We start from the raw sequence: 20,074 nt of genomic DNA, 5'->3' as shown, positions 1-20,074 counted from the left end.
CTCTATTAAATATTAATAATCAATAATAACTGGTTATAATTGATTATTAATATTTGGAATAGTTAATATAATTAACTTAAAGCGACACTATGTAACTTTTCAACCTCCATAATATATTTCCAAGATCCTTGTGATGGTACATCGACTTACAATAGGTTGAATGACACATCTGCCATAGCCTGACAGGGTCTGTATCGCTTTTACTGGCACTATGTAACTTCGGTGTTCGGGTAGTAACCAGAGCACAAAAAGAACTACAAAATTCGACTGCTTTACGGCATACGTCACTTCCCCCACCACTTCGTCAAATTTGGACGTGAGAGGCCAACCAGCGTTTGTTTTCGGCTTTCGTGCGTATGTTTTTGTCATGGGGGCTGTTTACACCTGGCCACTTCATGCATTTTCTCAGATCGGATAGCTATCCGATCGTGAAAAGTCCAGGTTTAAATGCCCTCCGAAACGCATTTGAGACGGATTTGAATCCGATCCCTCAAACCACTTCAGGAGGAGATCTGAGACGCATTCCAGACGAAACTGGACAAGTGTAAATGCATATGGTTGTTGAAACCACATATGTAAATTGTACTCCTCCCAAAAATGCAAAAAAAAATAAAATAAAATAAAATAAAACGTGTGAGAGCGTTGTATAGGCTATATGTTATATCCAGATATGACGACGCGCTGGAACACGCATCACCGCAGATGAGCAACTGCATCAAGCAACGTCGCAAATCAAAGTGAAAGTAAGTCGCAGACGCTTAACACACAATCTTCATCATTAAAAGTAAAGAAACGAAATGATCTTACCAGGGCTGTTACTGCTCTCTCTTATTGCGGTCTTTGATTTTGAAATTTTAGCTGATGATCTATAAAATGCAGCTCATATCTCGGTGACGTGCACTCCATTAAATCTGCATATAGCGCGAGAATTGAAGATCGAATTTAAATCCGTTTCGCAAAAATACATTTATGTGACCAGGTGTAAATGGAATCGTTTTGATAAATCAGATAGCTATGCCTCACGAATTAGTTTGCCAGCGATTATCATGAGAACAGCTTTCAATATCTCACATAATTATCATAAATAAGCCTAACGTAGAGGTTGTAAATAGTGTAAACGAGCACAATTTGCAAACTATTATGATAAATTGCAATAATCATGTCTAATGACATCATAACGGCCAATGTTATGAAATAATGCGACGTACATTTAACTTAATTGGTGTTATCTGGCATTTTGTAATGTTTACATTCCAATAAAAACAACACAAATTAAATTATACAGTAGGCCTAGACTATAGACTATTTACTTGTGATTTAGCTGCAATCATGTAAAAATGTTATAATATAATTTACGACAGTGCAAGTATTCCACAGCGACTCTAGGGGTCGCTGTTTGACAAAAACACAATTTCTACTTAGTGTGGCTTTAATGTTGTAAATTAATATTACAATCAATTAACCTGTTTGTCCCGTGAACACTCAGTCTTAATATTTTATTAATTCTAAGAAATGTATATTTCCAGGGCATGGGAAAAGTCTTTATTACTTTACAATACTACTTAGAGGAAGTAGTTAAGATCTATGATTAGGGACTCCAGATATGAGCTTGAGACACAGACAACTTTACCTGTGACATGAGCAAGACTTTATTAACTAGACTAAACACATAAACTACTCTAACATACACATACAAACAGTTTACCAAGGGAAAGTGAGCTGAAGCAGAATACAGGAAAGCAAGAAGTTATAGTCAAGTCAAGTTTATTTGTATAGCGCTTTTCACAATACAGATTGTATCAAAGCAGCTTCACAGTAAAATTAAAATAATACAACAAAGTTTATTTCAAGAGGAATTTATTGATTGATAAAATTAAATTAAATATCCCCAACTGAGCAAGCCAAAGGCAACAGTGGCAAGGAACCGAAAAACTCCATCAAGTGACCTAATGGTGTCCTAAAACTCCATCAGGTGACCTAATGGAGAGAAAAAAAAACCTTGGGAGAACCTAGGCTCAGTCGTGTCACGAACTGCTCGGAGACACGAAGGTTCAGATCCAAATGCAGCTTTTATTTAAGGCGCAATCCAAAGGTGTAATCCAAAGTACAGGCAATGGGTCAAAACACAGGTAGGTAGTGATGTGACATTTGAATCGAGGCGTCGGAGCGTGTGTCGAGAAAAAATGGGCGTGCCAGATGAAGCCGCGATTCGAGGCTTGTGTTGTTAACGTGAAAATCACGTGACTGATGACAAACGAGGCCTCGGTTTGTGTGGATACGTCATCGGTTCGGTCTAAGTGTCGCTTCTGGATAAAAGGCGGTTCGAAACTCGCGCCACCTTGAGGGTGTTGTCAGCAGTAGTAAAAAGCAGATGTAGTAGTGTTAAAGAGTCAGAGAGTTAAATAACTATCATTGTCATTGTCGTTATTGTGTCATATATGTGTTAGGGCTGTATATGATTACATTATCAGGTTAGAATAGTTATAGTATATTGTTATTATTAATTATAGTAGGCTTAGCTATATTATAGTCTTGTTATATAATTAGATAAGATTATTTGGATTGCTCTGGATTTTTTTATTTGGATTGTCCTTTTGGATTTGTTTGCTTTTTGTGACTCTTCCTTTTTCCTGGTAATGGAGACAGCAAGAAAGAGGGAATCCTCCCCTGTCTGAGCTCAACAGAAGCATCAGTAGGCCTATCCTCATTTATACCAGCTGGCACTGGCATTTTTTAAATAAGTGTGTTACCCCAACACACTTGAAATAATTCTGTTTCTCAATAAAAATCGATTGTAATCCTTCCTTCCAGACTATTCTGTTGCAGTTTACTTTATTACACTCCCTCCAACATAAGCACTGCACTCAACACAGTGTCACTGTTGTTGTTCATACTGTCACTATCCAAACAATTAATGAATATTTAATTAACTGTGTGTGTGACTCTGCACAAGTAAATTCAGACAGAGGAAGATACATATTTTATATTATACACAGTAATGGACAAATGTCTGCTCATGTCTTTTTATTATTGCAAATGAAAGGTTACATACATCAACAGCGAGTACAAAATAAATAAATAAATAAATAAATAAATACATATTTTTATTTATACAAATATTTTTCTAAATTCGGCACTGGTTCAGAATGAATGAATTTGTCTGCTATTTCTTTGCACAGTAGCTAGGTGTCACTAGTGAGCAATGCTGAATGAAGCTTCGAGTAATGAACCTTTGGCTGAAGCAATGGGCTGCGAGGTATCAGTGGTTCAGGAAGCCTCATTTTGCCATCACTACAGGTAGGCAGTCCAAACAAACAAATAAACAAACAAACAAACAAACAAACAAACAAACAAAACAGGCAGGGGTCAGAGGCAAAAGAGTAATCCAGGGAACAGGCAAAAAATCCCCAAAAAAACCAAGAGACATGAAAACAGGGAAAACGCTCAGAAATGCAGTGTGACACAAACAAGACTTCGCGGTGAGAGATAAAAATGAATGAACATGGTATAAATAGACAGACTAACAGCATGAGACAGGTGAATGCAATCAGTGAATGAGGTACAGGTGAATGTGATCAGTGAAAAGTGATGATGAGTCCGGGCAGTGAGTTATGGGAAATGTAGTTTGTGAGTGAAACATGATAGTCTGGTGTGGAGTGCCCTCTGGAGGCTTTCAAGGGCACTCCAGCTGGTTATCGTTACAAGTCGGGGGCCAGTTCTCCTCTGGCATTTATGAGCTAGAGGCCGGATTGTAGTTTGAACTGTAGGATTATATGAATGCCTGGCTGAAGAGATGTGACTTTAATCTAGTTTTAAACTGGGAGAGCGAGTCTGAGCAACGAACAGTATCAGGAAGACTATTCCAGAGTTTTGGAGCCAAATGTGAAAATGCTCTCCCTCCTTTGGTGGTTCTGGATATCCTAGGTATGACCAAAAGCCTTGAATTTAGTGATCTTAAAGAGTGCGATGGATTATAGGGTGATAGAAGATCCGTTAAATAGACTGGAGCTAAGCCGTTTAGGGCTTTGTAAGTCAGTAGCAATATCTTATAATTAATACGGAGCTTTATAGGTAACCAATGCAGTGATGATAAAATCGGTGTTATATGATCATATTTTCTTGATCTCGTAAGAACTCTAGCCTCTATTTATTGAGGATTTATATAGCATTGTTTGAAATTCAGCAGATCAACAGCCTTGAGCAAACCATCAGTTTAGTTCTAACACGCCCTTCTTTAAAAGGGGTAAGGATACTTAAAGGGGTGGTTCAGGATTTTGGACATCGGACCTCATTTCCAAGTTAACCTGGGTGTTATTTATCAGTGGAGACAGTTTTCAAAATGTTTCACCCAGTCCGTCCAGTTGCATAGTTCGCCCGTGCTAGGCTATAGCGCGAGTCAACGGTATCTGTTAGCCTGCCATTAAAAACTGTTTTACCCACTCCACAGTACACCAAAATCAAATCAATTATAACGCCAGTCCATCGATGTAAATGTCTGTTGAGAGAATAATGTTAGAAATCAAACTACTCTTGCATCTCAATGATCGCATTACATTTACAGGAACTAGTTTCTCAGCAGCGGTGGAATTTTACTTTGCTCCGGTTAGTAGTACTGCGCCGAAAAGTAAACACAGAACAGAAGCGCAGTAGCGCGCTAAAGTCGGGACGTCTAGCTAGCTATATGTAGCTATACATTTTCTGCACTGGCACCCCCAGTCTCCCGATGTTCTGTCCCGGTTCTCTACGGCATCTCTAGCTGCTGTTGTCTCTACAGACATTCTTTCTCTTTCTGCCCTTTTAGCATCCATCTCGATTAGTTATTCGTCTGTGTATTCGGGCTCATACATGTACGGTTCGTTGAATAACACATTCCTCGTCTTCATTGTCTCCAAAGTCCGAAACATTGGCATGGCTTTCAAACGTGGCCATAGTCCTATGTCTTGTTGATTTCTTCGTGAAATATACTCTGCTTCTGTAGTGATGAGTGTCAGCGGCAGGTAAATACACTTGCGTGATTGTCATGTGGACCTGCTCTCTCGGTTGCCTAGGTAACTTAATATCACTCCGCCGCTGCTGTAGACTGTGCTAATAAATACAGGGAACAATGTATAACTATTGCAATGCGATGAAAGGGTAGTTTGATTTCTAACATTATTCTCTCAACAGACATTTACATCGGTAGTCTGGCGTTATAATTTATTTGATTTTGGTGTACTGTGGAGTGGGTAAAACTATTTTTAATGGCAGGCTAACAGATACCGCTGACTCGCGCTAGCCTAGCACCGGCGAACTATGCAACTGGAAGGACTGGGTGAAATTTTTTGAAAACTGTCTCATCTGATAAATAACACACAGGCTAACTTGGAAATGAGGTCCGATGTCCAAAATCCTGAACCACCCCTTTAATGTATCAAATAATGAGACTAAGTTTGATACTTGCATGTCTCGCCCATTTGAATTAAACTGTCCTGATGCAATTTGTTGAGGCTCCAGTTGATCTTTGCTGATGTGGTCTTGATGAGAGAGAACCAGTGGTAGTCAGAGGATCTTTGGTGAATGGAAAGACAAGGCCGCAGCCTGGCACAAGCTTGGGGGTCCTTAGAAACTTCTAGTTCAGCTTCATCTTCACATCAGGATTATGAGAGTAAGAGGGCTGATCTTGTGATCAGTGATTTTTAAAGCGTGAAGATGTCACACCCTCTGGAGGTGTGTGAGCCAATAAGAAGTTTTCCCTTTGGAGGGAAAGTTTTATGACCCATTGTGTTCTAGCAGGGCATTTGAATATGTAATTTCATTGGGTGTTTAAGAAAAGAATATTCAAGATTCTTACAATACTAATGCATCACAAAGTTAGGAAAATGTAATGCAAATTAACAAACGGGGGACGAAGATTGGAGTTTATAGAGACCAAACATGACACACATATGATTTTGGTTAACCATAATATGCAAAGTCTGAAGCATTAAACCAAAAGAGTTTAAAATAATACATAGGCCAAACCACATTAAAAGAAAATCATGAGATGGGAAAATTAGATACGTTTATACATTTCTCAAGTGGTTATATATAGAATATATAGGATTAACAGGGTTTATTTCTCCTTCTCAGCAAGAATTAAGTGAGCGTCACAGCCCTCTGCAAATTCCTTTTTGGGGTCGTAAAAGGTCTTATCAGTCTTAATGTGTCCTGTAACAGGACACCGAGTTCTGCCAGTGTGTTAGCTTCATTTGGGATGTTAGTTTTGGGGGAAGATTAATACGCCTTTGTTTGGGAGGTGAGTTTGCTGGATTATTCATCAAATATAATGAATAATTTGTGTGTGTCTGATTGGTCCAGATGCTACATAATGCATATTACGAGTTCAGTCTATAGGAATGTGTGTTTGAATATATGTGCGCAGCGCAGGTCCTTCCCTACAAACCAACCCTCAACAAACTACTTGTCTGTCCTAAAAATGTATATTAGCCTGTGGATAATGTGGATAAAGTGTGAGTGATATTGATGTCATTTTAAATTCCTCAAACTCAGTAGTGAACTAAGTAGCATGTTCAAACACTTTCCCTCACAGAACAGACATGTTTTCAGATGTGTAATTACTTGCTGGTTTGTAATGGCTTGCACATGTGCAATCTTAACATTGTGAGAATAATAGTTCACGACTATCAGGCATTTTCTTGCCATCTAGTTGGCAGATGTCGGCAGAGATTTTGCCATGGACAGCTGGAAAACCCAGCTCTCTCTTTTATGTGGGCTTGTTGACTTTGGCAAAACTCAGACGCTTTGCTGATATGATCTTGATGGCTTGTATGAACCTGGAATAACATGTCTTGTCCTTGTAAACTTTTTTTTGAGACAGAGTGTCGGCCACCTCAAGATTTTGCCTGGCACATGCGCTGCTATATACATTTATTTATTTATTTTTTGACTATACTAAGGCATAAAAATACCATAATATGTTTCAGATATTTAGGAAACATGCCAAGTTCACATACAGTACAAGTTTCTCAGAAAATACCCACAGCTATTCTACCTTTTATTTCTACTGTCTGTTTTTGTTTTAGTCTGTGTGATTCCACCCACTGCCAATTTACCCAATAGTATTTCGACACCCCAGGTTGCTAGTTGCCGTAAAACATGGTGTATTGCAGCCATGGAAGCCAGCAAACAAACTGGGTCAGAGATTGCAGATTATACCCGACCTTAAAAGCCTCTACATCCATCTAATACGTTTTATGACCAGAGGCATATTACAAATTTTTTTTCAATTACTAACAAGCATTGTTCAATACTGAAACCACATTTTCAAAACTCTTCACACATTCAGCGACACACAAGTGTATACAGACCAAACTGTGAATAATTTTTCATTGCTTTCAGACAAAATGCATTCAATCACCACATTTTTCAAAATCCACAAACTGCAAAAAACTATATATTTGGAGGATATTTTTCATATGCTAACACACTGCTTTCAAAACTGATAAAAGCACATTCAAATCAGAATGATGGCAAATGTTAAGCATTTCTGCAGTAATTATTTTGAAATATAGAAAATCTTAGCAGAAAATGAAATAATAATCATTCCAAGCTAATTGCAATTTCAGCTCAAAGCCAACCCAGGTGTCCTGCTTTAGTCTCATTACCATGTTTTAGTAAAAGGGGACAGAACTGATTTTGTTTGGAAATATGGATCACAGAAGACAGGTTGGTGGGGAAAGAGGAGTGGTACGAGGGAGAGTGCGTGGAGGACAAAGGAGAGGAAGACCAAGAGCGGTGATATCTTATGAAATAAGGGCCACAATTATTGACCATGTTGTGAACCATGTCTCACTTTGAGAGAGGCCGGTCTAATGGTGCAACCAAATCTGCAACGCTCAACAGTTGCATCAATAGTACGAATTTTCCGGAAAAACAACAGGTGCAATGATATTACAGTACAATACAATATGTCTAAATTTTGAAACCTATTGCAATACAGTAATTCTTGTGTTTTAGGATCCAAAGGTTGCCTCAGAGAGGAGGGAGAGGTAGAATCTTTTCAGATGTGCAGAAAATTGCTATTGTTGACAAGGTAATCGCAAAGCCAGGAGAAACAGTTGCAGAAAGACGATGTAGTCCGCCATTGTTAATGCTTGAAGTTGGCGCAAGTGTTTCTGGGAAAGCTAAGACGTATGGCAACGTACACAGTGTCAGTGACGTAACGACGTTGTTCGCTGGGCTCTCTAGTCAGTGGAAAAACAAACAGGTAAGTTGAACCAACTTTGAACCAGCACCAGTTCCGAACCAGTTCTTTTTTGGTGGAAAAGGGGTATCATTGGCCCCTACAATACAGAGAGGCTTATTTCTTTTCCGAATGACCTGCATAATCAACTTGTGCCAGCAGAGGAGAGAAGGTGAGAATGAATCTCTCCTTCGTTGTTGTGTGGGATAATGTGGCATTCCACCACTCAGTCACAGACTGGTCCGCTGCACATCCCAGGACGCCAGTATTATTCCTGCCTCCCTACTCCCCCTTCTTAAACCCCATAGAGGAGTTTATCTCTGCATGAAGGTGGAAGGTTTATGACCACCATCCACATGACTAGATGACTGGAGGAAATTAATGCGGGGTGTGGAGACATTTCTCCTGAAGACTGCCAGGGTTGGATTAGACATTCCAGAAGATATTTTCCAAGATGCATTGCCAGAGAAGACATCAGATGTGATGTTGATGAGAACTTGTGGCCTAATGCAAGAGAGAAGGAGGACTAGAACCTTCACAGGACTTTACAATGAGTGTTGTTGATGTGTTGACTTTTTTTTTTTCTTTTTTTTTTTTTTGCTCTGGAATTTCAGGATTTGTTTTTTCTTTTCTTTTTTAAATCCATTTACAGTATTTTCACAAAGTACTATATTCAAAGAAAACCAATTATTTCTGATTCATTCTTGTTGCATACGTATGCATTACATTCACTAAATTAAAAATCTGTTATTCTATAATGAAATACTGTTTATGTGAAAATTCATTCAATCCAAAGTTCATAATTTATGTAATGCTCCCTGTTGCTAGTGTTTTTTAGGTCAGTGTGTTATGAGTGACATGCATGTTTTCTGAATGAGAATTTGTTGCCAGTGATTGGTGGAACGAGCTTATTTTGAGACATGTATGAAGTGTTTTGTTGGTCTGAGTGAGTTTTGGAGGTTAGATTAACTGTTTGGCCAAAATTAATGTTGGTAATGCAGACTGTATGAAGAGTTCTGAAAATGTGGTTTCAGTATTGAACAATGCTTGTTAGCAGTTGAAAAAAACTGTAATTGTGCAGTCTGTTGTCAATACCTTAAACCATTTCACATGGTAAAATACAATTTGCAGATCTCACTTAGACTTTTCAGCAAAACTCTAAACACATTCTCATTCTCAAAACATATTCTGCACTCTAATGCACATGTCATCCATACTGGTAAACACAAGTGGCAACAATCAAATACAAATATAGAGAACACATGTCATTGATTGAACACAACCACTCACAATTCAGAAGTCAGAAGTAACTTTATTGCCAAGTAGTGTTTACACATACAAGGAATTTGCTTTGGTTAAAAAAGGTGCTAAATGTAGACAAAATACAGTTGACATAAATAAATAAAATAAAAATATTAATATTATAAAATTCATGTGCAAAAAAAAAAACATTTGTATAATTTGCAAGGGGGGGCGTGTCAATGAGGGGCCCGGGGTTTGTTCATGAGGCAAACTGCAGATGGGAAAAAACTGTTTTTGTGGCGAGAGGTTTTGGTTCTGATGGACCGCAGCCTCCTGCCAGAGGGAAGAGTCTGAAACAGTTTATGTCCGGGGTGGGAGGGGTCAGCTGCAATCTTACCTACTCGCCTCAGAATCCTAGAGGCGTATAGGTCCTGAAGTGATGGAAGATTGCAGCCAATCACCTTCTCTGCCAAGCGAATGATACGCTGCAGCCTGCCCTTCTCCCTGACAGTAGCAGCATTGTACCAGATGGTAATGGAGGCAGTGATGATGGACTCAACAATGGCGATGTAAAAGTGCACCATCATTTCCTTAGGTAAGCTGAATTTCTTCAGCTGCCTCAAAAAGTACGTCCTCTGCTGAGCCTTTTTAATGATCGAGGTGATGTTCAGCTCCCACTTAATGTCCTGGGAGATGATTGTACCCAGGAAACGGAAGGAATTCACCACGTTGACTTGAGAGTCACACAGAGTGATGGGGGAAGGTGGGGCTGTGTTCCTTCTAAAATCCACGACCATCCCCACTGTCTTTAGAGCATTGAGCTCCAAACTGTTTTGGGTGCACCAGGTCACCAGATGGTCAATCTCCCACCTGTAGGCAGACTCATCACCACCAGAGATGAGCCCAATGAGGGTGGTGTCGTCCGCAAACTTCAGGAGCTTGACGGTCTGGTGACTGGAGGTGCAGCTGTTGGTATACAGTGAAAAAAGGAGGGGAGAAAGAACGCAGCCTTGAGGGGATCCGGTACTGATGGTCCTGGAATCAGAGATATATTTTCCCAACTTCACATGCTGCTTCCTGTCCGTCAGGAAGTCAGTGATCCACCTGCAGGTGCAGTCAGGCACGTTCAGCTGAGAGAGCTTATCCTGCAGCAGGGCTGGAATGATGGTGTTAAAAGCACTACTGAAATCCACAAACAGGATCCTGACGTAGGTTCCAGGGGAGTCCAAATGCTGGAGGATGTAGTGAAGGGCCATGTTTACTACATCGTCTACAGACCTGTTGGCTCTGTAGGCGAACTGCAGGGGGTCCAGGAGTGGATCTGTAATGGATTTTATGTGGGACAGCATGAGACGTTCAAAAGACTTCATAACCACAGAGGTCAAAGCTATGGGTCTGTAGTCTTTTAGTCCTGTGGTCCTTGGTCCTTTGGGGACAGGGATGATGGTGGAGGCTTTAAAGCAAGCTGGCACATGGCATGTCTCCAGTGAGATGTTAAAAATATCTGTAAACACGGGAGACAGCTGATCAGCACAATGCTTTAAAGTGGATGGAGACACACAATCCGGCCCAGCTGCTTTGCGGGATTTCTGCCTCCTGAATAGCCGGTTGACTTCCCCCTCTGAGATGGAAAGAGAAGGGGAGGGGGTAAAGCTGTACAGCTCTGAGGAGACGAGGGGAGGGGGGGAGAAAGTAGTGGACTGAGGCAAAAGCTGTGCGGAGAAGTCACGGGGGATGGTGTCCGTTTGACTCTCAAAGCGGCAGTAGAAATGGTTCAGCTCATTTGCCAGGCGAGAGTCGTTCATGGAGTGGGGGGCTTTGGGTTTATAATTTGTAATCTGTCTGAACCCCCTCCATACAGAAGTGGCGTCGTTTGCTGAGAACTGGTTCTTTAATCTCTCTGTGTACATCCGTTTAGCTTCTCGCACCTCCTTGCCAAACCTGTATTTTAACGCCCTGTACCCGGCCCTGTCACCACTCCTAAATGCCTCCTCCTTTTCCAACCTTAGCTGTCTGAGTTTAGCTGTAAACCAGGGTTTGTCATTATTATAACTCACCCTGGTACGTTTTGGTATACAGCTTTCTTCACAGAAGCGTATATAGGATGTCACTGCCTCTGTAAACTCATCTAGATTGCTGGTAGCAGTCCTGAAAACATGGTAAAATACAATTTGCAGATCTCACTTAGACTTTTCAGCAAAACTCTAAACACATTTTCATTCTCAAAACATATTCTGCACTCTAATGCACATGTCATCCATACTGGTAAACACAAGTGGCAACAATCAAATACAAATATAGAGAACACATGTCATTGATTGAACACAACCACTCACAATTGATTTAACCTGTTTCAAATGATGCCCAAAGACAAGAAGAAACACAGTGATCACATATTTACTCCTTTGATTTTTGTCCCTGTTAGTATTGTATACTGTAGTGCAGTGCATTGTAGGCTGTATACTGTACAATGAACAAATTGTATGGCCCTGAACATTGTGCTTTCCATTTGTTAACAGTACTGACTACTCAATAGATTTTGACTGGTTGCAGGTTCATATCAACAAAGAACAAGAATTACAGTATCACAGAGACAAAGGACAAGTTTGTGAGATGCAGGGTACAGTACCGTAAAAATAGGGGTACAAGGAGGAGGAAGAAAAAAAAAAGAAAAAAATGCAAAGAGCAAAGCAGAGTAGTAATTTCTGATCAATTTTGAGCTACTATGATAGAACATGTTTTCGTTCATCAAAAGACAATGACGGAAAAATATGAAATTGTGTTTTTTTAACCATGTGTTTTCAATTTTTTGGTGTATTGTTTACTGACTGCTTGATAGTGTATATCATTTTGATCACTTTGTTTATGATTTGAGAGCAGTGTTTGATTTTGAACACAGGTAAAACTGTTTTGAGGTGAAAGTTTCATTTTGAAAGAGGAGTCAGAGGTTTTGTAAATAATGCTTGAAGATGTGTTTAATGTTTTCAGAAAATGGAGCACTTTTACTTCCAACCAAAATCCAATGTCTGTTCGACTTGACTTGTACTTTACTTGAGTATTATTATTTCTGGAAACTTTTTACATTAACTTCACTACATTTGAAAGACAAATCTCGTACTTTTTACTCCACACCAATCAGAGGTGGACAGTAACAAAGAACATCTACTTGAGTACTGTACTTAAGTACACTTTTTGATTATCTGTACTTTACTTGAGTATTATTTTTTTCCAAACTTTTTACTTTAACTTCACTACATTTAAGAGACAAATATCATACTTTTTACTCCACTACATTTTTGTCAAGGTCCTTGAGTGTGTAGTGGGATCACCCCTTTAACAATAGTCTGCGTGGCCCCTTTAAAAATAGCGCACGGATTGCATAAAGTGGGTGGGTACGTCAGGTAATGACATATAGACACAGGTGAGAGTTAGTATCCTGCCGACTACGCCACTTGTGACCGTATGACTCAATCAACTTACACTAGTAAGGCCCGTACTCAAGACCCCAAATTTTCAAGCCTCCCCAAACAGGCTTTCAACTAAAGGAAAAGGACGAGCAGAGACAAAACCACAGACTACAATTTTATTTATCAATTAGTTACTAAAAACACTTTGAGCTCAACATCAATGATAAAAAACACTTTAATCAATGTGAATGAATTAGCCCAATGGGCTTCGTTTTAGTCGGTTCACATGGGCCGGCCAGCCATACACTGGCCAAACACACACAAAAGGAAATGAAAAAAATATACTAACAAAAGAACAATTCACAAAAAAGGATAAACTAAACAAGTTGGTTTCTTTCTTTGGTATTGTGTCTTTGCATAAAACATTTCACCGCTCAAATGATAAAACAAAATAAATACAAATCAAAACACTTCAAACCAACCAAACCCAAAGATACAATAATTATTTAAACCCACTCAACACCAACCAAATAAACCAAAGTAAAAAAAAAACCCAAAAAACAGATAAACAACAATGAATCAGCTCCGTAATTGAGCAGTATCAAAGTAAAGCAAGACAAAGAAATGATACAACCAACCCCAATAACAAAATAAACAAACAAAATAAATTGGTCAAATAAATATCAAAAACCAATTTATTTAGTTTGTTTATTTTGTTATTTGGGTTGGTTGTATCATTTATTTGTCTTGCTTTACTTTGATACTGCTCAATTATGGTGAGACAACTCCCAGAATGCACTTGCTTTGCTGCCCTAGGAGGCCACTCCCAAGCCACGCCTACCCGTAAGGGAGCGCAGTTTAAAACAACAAAGCTAAGCTACTAGTGAGACTCCGTGACGAGTTTGCCCGGGATTTTGAGATCGCCCAAAATGTCTGGGATTCGGCTTTTGCGTTCTACAGTCGCCATTCATTATGTTTACTGTGGCGAGCAGGACGAGGCTGAGGGGCGCGGGAGAACGCCGCGAGGCCGGTGGCGTGATCACTGAGACGCACCGGTCTCCTATCTCTCACGGAGGAGCGGGAATTTTCTTAGCAATGTTAAAACGCACATCAACCGATCACTTGTTTAGCGTTCATGTAAACACTACATTCAGATTCACCAATCGGAATGAATTCAGTTAGATTGAAACAAAAGGTGTGCATGTAAACAATGAATGGCGACTGCAGAAACCAAAAGCCGAATCCCGGACATTTTGGACGATCTCGACGGCCGGACATGTTCGGGAAAAAGAGGATGGTAACCTCTACTACTCAGCTTTCTCCACAGAACAAGAGCCAGTTAGCTTAGCTTCCAAAGAACGACGGCTGACACTATGTGTACATTCTGTGAGTGAGATCCCTCTATGGGTGGGTTGAGAACATGCGGGACAGCACCTCCTACTGGCTGTAGTCTTTAGCCTCTGGCCAGAAAATCCTCCGATGACGCAAAATGACGATTTTTGCGTCATCTGAGGATTTTTTCCAGAGAAAAAATCCATAAATCTCTCGTCTCAGGGGGACATGAGGGTGGAAAGCACGGTAATTCGAAAATACTACAGGTTTTCTACTAATACAAAGCTTAATGCTAAATACTGAAGTATCCCTTTAAGAGTAAGTGGCAGAGCAGTCTTTGGGAACCTGTAACAGGAACAACCCCCACACAGTGCAGTGTCAGTGTTTTCCCGTTGGAAAACACTCACACACAACTGTTTGTCTCTGTCAGCCTGTCAGGAATGCATTGCTTACTTTTAGAGTCATCTTTGAGTAAATGATGTCATGTATTTATTATTTCTGAATTGGCTTTTAATCATTTACTTGTGTAATTGGCATGATACATTTTTACCTGACAAATAAATGTTACATCTTGATTTATTCTGAAGTTTTCTGAAATCATTATTTTAGTAGATTATGAGGAGATTGAACATGATGCAGTACTTCAGTATAAGTACCAACTTAAGTAAAAAGTGAAACATGTGGTTAAAGTGTGGTTTAAAAAACGTGGTTACAGTTTTCACATTTATATGAATACTGTACATTCTTAAGGTTATGATTTATTGTTTGCAAACCAAGCTCAATATGTGCCATACGTATGACTAAATCTGCGTGAGTAGTTATTAAGACACGGCACCTGTCAAAAATGATTGATGGGTTTTTAATTAATGATGATTGATGGGTTTGACCTTTTGACCTTTGTCAATTGGATAATATGTATATGACCTCGTGAGTATAAGGGGATGTATTGTTTAATATTTGAACTTTAATATAATGGCAGTGATAAGGGTTGTGTTTGAGCTCTGACATCAGGATGTGTGTGATATACTAATAGATGTTATGAGGGTTATTTTTAAGTTCTGACATCAGGATGTGTGTCACATGCAAGCATCAGCATCGCACTCCCTCCCACCCTCCACATTCCAGAGCACTGTGGGATTGCTGGGGACAGTGGAAGTGATAAAAAGAGGTTTTCTAATAATGCTGTATATATCAGACCAACTAAAGTTGAAAAACATTCTGTTCTTTAAAAGAATATAAATGAAATGGTTATAAATATAAAATATAAAATATATAATACAAAATAAAATAAATATCTTGCTAATAACCAAAGTTGAAAAACATTCTGTTCCTTAAAAGTGTATAAATGAAATGTTTTTAACATAAAATATAAAATAAAATAAATATCTTGCTAATTTAACTAAAGTTGAAAGACATTGTGTTCTTTAAAAGTGTATAAATGAAATGTTTATAAAATAAATATATAAAATATAATATAAAATAAATATCTTGCTAATTTTACTAAAGTTGAAAAACATTCTATTCTTTAAAAGTATATAAATTAATTGCTTATAATATAAAATATATAATATAAAATAAATATATAATATAAAATCACAGAGTGGTTCTCTCTCACAGCTCCGTCTGTCGGTCTCTGAGCCAGAGGGCTGTATTCAGTGATCAGGATGAGACATTGTGAATGTTTTGGTATAGTGCTACATTTATTTCAAAGTATAATCTTAAAAGTTTAAATTATATCTTTTAAAAATAAAAGATGTTTTAAATGAATTATTAAAAGTCTTAATAAAAACAAATATTCTATATCGATGGTCTGTGGAAAAACTTGACTTGAACTTAAAGTATATTTAAGTAAGTAAGATATATGTGTGTGTGTATATATACAGTATATATATATATATATATAAAATATGTTTTAAATTAAATTCAATGAATTATTAAAAGTCTTAATAAAAACAAATATTCTACAACGATGGTCTGTGGAAAAACTTGAACTTAAAGTATATGTTTTATTTATCAGGGGGATGTAAAATAATTCGAAATTTGAAGTGTCACAAGTCATCTCACACATGTGAAATGTTCAATAATTCCTTAAGTTGTATCTGTGAGAAAATTACCACATAGGCCTATCTTCAGAGAGAGAGAGAGAGAGAGAGAGAGAGAGAGAGAGAGCAACGATGAAAACATTTAGAAACTGTGAACCCTCAGGCTGTCCCATTGATAGGCTGCTTATAAGGTACTTCCGATCAGCTGCGTCTTCTGAGAAAGAAGTTACTTGACAATAATGTTAGCTTCAGGATATAGGGTGACAGACCAGATGAGCCTCTGTGCATCATGTCAGAGCGTATGTAATGTTAGTCTGCTAACGCCTTTCCAGAGCCAAAGTTTTGTTCGTACTAAATTTATTTCAAAGCATAATCGTAAAAGTTTAAATATGATCTTTTAAAATGAAAGATTGTTTAAATTAAATCTTTAAAGTTTGAATACATACGCATCTTCTATTTATCTTTTAGAAGATTACTGTAATGATTTTCTTTAACGGTGACCTTGAGTAAATTGTTATTAAACAATGTCTGTTCAAAAACTTTAGATTGTTGAAAAACTGAACTAAACACGACCATCACAGAAAACATTTTCAAAAATTAAATAAATAAATAAATAATTTAATATCATTTCTAAACTGTTTTGCCGCGCGCGCGCACACACACACACGCACAAACACACACACACGGTTCTAAAAAATTAAATAATCTCTATTTTTTTATATATATATATAACCAATGAATAATAACATATGTTACTAAAATGTATTTAAAAAATGTAAACATAGTTTTAGCTTAATTAATATATTTATAAAAACACCTTACATTTCCAGAGGGGTGAAGTAGTTCTTTATGCAACGATAAAAAAACAATCCAAAAAGCTAATAGTTTAAGTTGTCATAAACAAAACAGTTTTAAGTTAAGTTTTTTCCACAGACCATCGTTGTAGAATATTAGTTTTTAATTAAGACTTTTAATAATTTATTGAATTGAATTTAAAGGTTGTATCAGTGATTTCAGGCCCAAACATAAATGATCACATTCATCTAATCTTTCCTAACGATCCGCTAGCTGCCCGCCCCATAAGCATGCCGTCAAAAACCGCGTCTCTGTAGGCAGCCTAGGCTCCGAGATCTGGACACAAAAACAATTGGTTTCACCAACCACTCAAAACCAAAACAAATAGTGTTCCAACCAATCACCGACAGGGGGAGGGTGTTGTGAGGTTTTGAGCCAGCTTCTTCTTCAGCTCCGACTTCGCGTGCAGCCGTACACGAGCACAAAATAAATCAGGGCATAATATATATATATATACAGACCCATTCCAAAAAATTTGAATATCATGGAAAAGTTTATTTATTTCCATAATTTTATTCAAAACGTTAAACTTCCATAGATTATAGATTCAGGACCCACAACTAGTTGTTTATTTGTACATAATTTGGGCTTCCAGCTCATAAAACCCACGAAAACAGGATTTGACATTTTTTTAATATTACATGAAATCACACAGTAATTACACAGTGATACCATGGTCATTGAACCAGGTTTTGGTTCTTTTGGCAGTGTGGGCAGGTGCAAATCCTGCTGGAAAATGAAGGAAGCATCTCCATAAAGCTTGTCTGCTGAAGGAAGCATGAAGTGCTCTGGAAATGTCCTGGTAGAGACGGCTGCGTTGAGTGGACAGCACAGTGGACCAACACCAGCCGATCACATGTGCTCCCCAAACCAACACAGACTGTGGAAACTTCACACTGGACTTCAAGCATCTTGGATTGTGTGCCTCTCCATTCTTCCTCCAGACTCTGGACCTTGGTTTCCAAATGAGATGCAAAATTTGCTCTCATCAGAAAAGAGGACTTTGGTCCACTGTGCTTTATTAAATCAAGAGTCAACGCAGCCGTCTACCAGGACATTTTCAGAGCACTTCATGCTGACTTCATTTTCCAGCAGGATTTGCACCTGCCCACACTGCCAAAAGAACCAAAACCTGGTTCAATGACCATGGTATTACTGTGTGATTACTGTGTGATTTCATGTAATATTCAAATTTTTTGAAATCCTGTTTTCGTGGGTTTTATGAGCTGGAAGCCCAAATTATGTACAAATAAACAACTAAATACTTGAAATCATTTAAGTTGTGGGCCCTGAATCTATAATCTATGGAAGTTTAACGTTTTGAATGGAATTATGGAAATAAATAAACTTTTCCATGATATTCAAATTTTTTGAAAACTTTAAAAATCACTAACCACAAGATCAGCTCTCTTAGCTCTCTTCTCGTCGGACCTCAACTGCTGCTTCTTCAAGTTGATACTGAACTTCATGCTAAGAAATAATAATTTTTCGGTGGCCATAAAAGATACGCTTTTCTTAGAATAAATGAATAATCAAAAGAGTTCGTTGGAACTGATTCATTGATTGTAATATTAATTTAGCTACCTCAAGTAAATCCAATTAATCACACGACACACACACCTGGGAGTGATCGGAGGTCAGGTGCCTTGCTCAAGGTCACCTCAGTCATTTCCTCCCGGTATTGAGAATCAAATCCGCAATCTTCGGGCATCCAGTCTGACTCTCTAAACTTTAGGCCACGACTGCTCCTTTAAATGCATGTTTATTAAAGTGAAAGTTTCCCTAAAGCATCATGGGAAGCACCTCGCTTGAAGCACAATGGTCGTGGCTTGAATTGTTTGTAATGATGGAAAATTGAATACTAACTGCATTCATACTTTGACGCATGATTTAAGACTCAGTTTGCATGTAGAAGTGATGCAATCCAAAAACCACCCGTTTACCTTTGATGAGGGAGAGATTGTAGATTAACAGGCTGGTCCTGTCATGTCACTGCTGTAAAATCACTAACAATCAAGTCATGATTTTCTGTACATTTTGGGGGGGTTTGTAAGTGATTTAAGTTTTAGAAAATGCATCCAATTTTGAAAAAAAAATTGCTCAGATAATCTTTATTCACATAAAAAAAGTCACCAGTTGGACATTCTCCAAAAACAATATTTACCCTTTTGAACCACAGAGATCAGAGCAATCTCAGTCTGTTGGAGAACAGATAGACAGACATGTGGTTTGAGTATCAGCCAAACGCTCCAACAAAAGTGGAATTGATCAAAGACATTGTGGAGAATATCACTGTCTCATAGGCTGAAGTTGTGTTTATGGTTTAAAAAAGATTAATGCACCTTCCCAGAGAAATTCAGCCTGGAACATATCAAGACCTTTTCATCGATTGACAGCCGAAGAGGGTCATAGATCTAACGTTGCTTTCTCAAAGTCATTTTCCAGACCCTTCGCCCTCTCTGCTCCTCTCAGGTGGAATGAGCTGCAAAACCTCCACCTGAATATGATTATTGTTGGTTCTATGATAAATTGCTTTTGTTCCCCTATTGTAAGTCACTTTGGATAAAAGTGTCTGTTAAATGCATGATTATAATGTAATTGCATCTCATTTTATATGTTTGTGCAGGCTACTCTTTGACCAGTGTATTTTTCAGTGGCTGATGCTGATACTGGTGATGTACAAGATTTCATTCCGTCTCATTAAGTCTATTGTTTTGACTTTATTTTAAACCAGTTAGGTGTCAATAATTTGGCAGTGTGCCTCAGACATCTCACACAGGCTCTGACTGTTATTAGCACAACCAAGCTTTTGAACAGATAGCCTTTCCTGATGCCAGGAATTTGAGCCCAGTAGGAGGATGGAAAAGTGTGGGCGATACTCTGTTTCTAGTTTACACAAGGATTCCAAAGTGATTATTACAGTGAAAGTTTCCCTAAAGCATCATGGGAAGCACCTCGCTTGAGGGACAACAGTT

The 20,074-nt window shown here is 38.4% G+C and overlaps 1 protein-coding gene and 1 long non-coding RNA gene across 4 annotated transcripts in view; one reads left to right on the top strand and one right to left on the bottom strand.

Annotated features, from left to right (window-relative positions):
* The window catches only part of LOC309485208 (uncharacterized protein), a 142,566-nt gene that overhangs the window by 107,037 nt on the left and 15,455 nt on the right, over positions 1-20,074 (top strand). The window lies entirely within an intron of this gene.
* On the bottom strand, positions 358-1,430 carry LOC309485245. The gene is made up of 2 exons (XR_014201119.1): positions 808-1,430; positions 358-770 (listed from the first exon to the last, which is right to left on the bottom strand). It is a non-coding gene; the product is annotated as an uncharacterized lncRNA (long non-coding RNA).

The sequence above is a fragment of the Leuciscus leuciscus genome (genome assembly GCF_965113295.1).
Source record: "Leuciscus leuciscus genome assembly, chromosome: 21".
Taxonomy (NCBI): Eukaryota; Metazoa; Chordata; class Actinopteri; order Cypriniformes; family Leuciscidae; genus Leuciscus; species Leuciscus leuciscus.
This window is presented reverse-complemented; position numbering and strand designations above follow the sequence as displayed.